Source organism: Sinocyclocheilus grahami, unplaced genomic scaffold, assembly GCF_001515645.1.
Source record: "Sinocyclocheilus grahami isolate Dianchi unplaced genomic scaffold, SAMN03320097.WGS_v1.1 scaffold575.1, whole genome shotgun sequence".
NCBI classification, from domain to species: domain Eukaryota; kingdom Metazoa; phylum Chordata; class Actinopteri; order Cypriniformes; family Cyprinidae; genus Sinocyclocheilus; species Sinocyclocheilus grahami.
The window spans coordinates 538905-540510 of NW_015505754.1; positions in this window are offsets into that span (position 1 = coordinate 538905).

The following is a 1606-nucleotide window of genomic DNA, read 5'->3' on the forward strand; positions in this document are numbered from 1 at the left end:
AATGTGTGTTTTGTTTTTTTGAGGATCAAGTAGAGCTGATCATCTTTATTCACTGATCTTTACCACATGTACTATTTCAGTTGATCTGGCCATACGCACAATCTGTAGATATGTGTGCAGTGAAATGTGTGTATTCACCTGTTGGTTTCTGTCCATTGTCTTCCCTTATGAGAGCCAACAACACTGTGAGATAAAAAGATCAATACGATTATTTCTGGACTGAGAATCTTCAGTTTTTTCTTTAATTTGTAGCTTTATTGTCATGGGAATGAGACGGCCACACCCAGTCACCACCCAGCAGTGTCTAAAACCCAGATAATCACCACACCAGAACTTCTGAGATGTCATTTCAAATGTATTTCTGTGTTTAACTACATATCTCTCTGGAAGACTTTTTCTGATTGGTCAGTTGCAACTTACATTGGTGAAATATTTCTGAATGATGACTAAGGAGTTAAAAAATATATATTTTAAGCATTAATCACCCAACAAAATTAATGACAGATTTTGCTTTCTTTGAAGCACAGTAAATATTATATACTATATATTATATTTTTGCAATATTAAAAAAATAATAATAATGATCTGTCGGTATTGTGCATAATGAAAGTTTGTTAATTATGCAAAATATTGGGTACAAGTACCACAACTATCAAAACATCTTTACATATGTAAAAAAAAAAATTTGTGCCACTGTAATGCAAATCTGAGTAACAGTATTGTCACCAAAAAAAAATATATAATAATTAATATTTCCTGTGATGTTTGCCCTGAAATTGGATTCTTTTTTGGAAAATTGTCAACATTTATCACCGTTTAATGCCAGTTTGTTAACTAGACGAACAAAGCTTGTTAAGTAATTTGCCTCTTCAGTTGAGTGAAAGCTGTAAACTGGCTTGAAATAAACTTCAACTTTATTGTAGCAGAGAGCTGTCCAAACATTGATTACACAGAATCTGACAATAAAATGATGCTGAGCTTTTATCTTTTTACCTGCTAGTATCAGCAGAGACCTCATGTCCATCAGCCGAGCCGAGCTGCACTGTCTGTCAGAAAGAGAAAAATGACCGTCTGATGGACAGAAAGAAGTGCTGCATGTAGGATTTGGGGAAGTGGCGATAAAGTGGTTTATCAGCCTTATTGCGTTCAAGCTGAGCTGAGTATGTGTGTGTGAATGTTTTAATTTTTTATTTTTTTTTTCTAATGGCACATAGAGCAGCGGTCGCTGCACCCCTCAGTGACACTGAGTCAGCAGTGTGTGTTTAACAGCTCATTTCAGCTGTGTGTTTGTGTTCAAGCATGCAGTGTTGCTTTAAATGTGCAATTTGGTTGTTATCAGACATTGCTATTTACAGAACGTGTCAAGTCAGTCATGTAGATGGTCAGTGATCAAGAACAACTGAGAGGCTCAAACCCAAAATGAGCATGAAAGAAAGACTCACTTATTTAATTGCATTATTTATTAATGTAAATACAGTTTTTCTCATTAGACCGTTTTTTTTACGATGAAGTTTGTTAAAGCACATTTAATTTGCTGTAAGTTCTAAACTATACTTACATCTACAGTGCTGTGAAAAGGTTTTTGCCCCCTTCCTGTTTTTTTTTT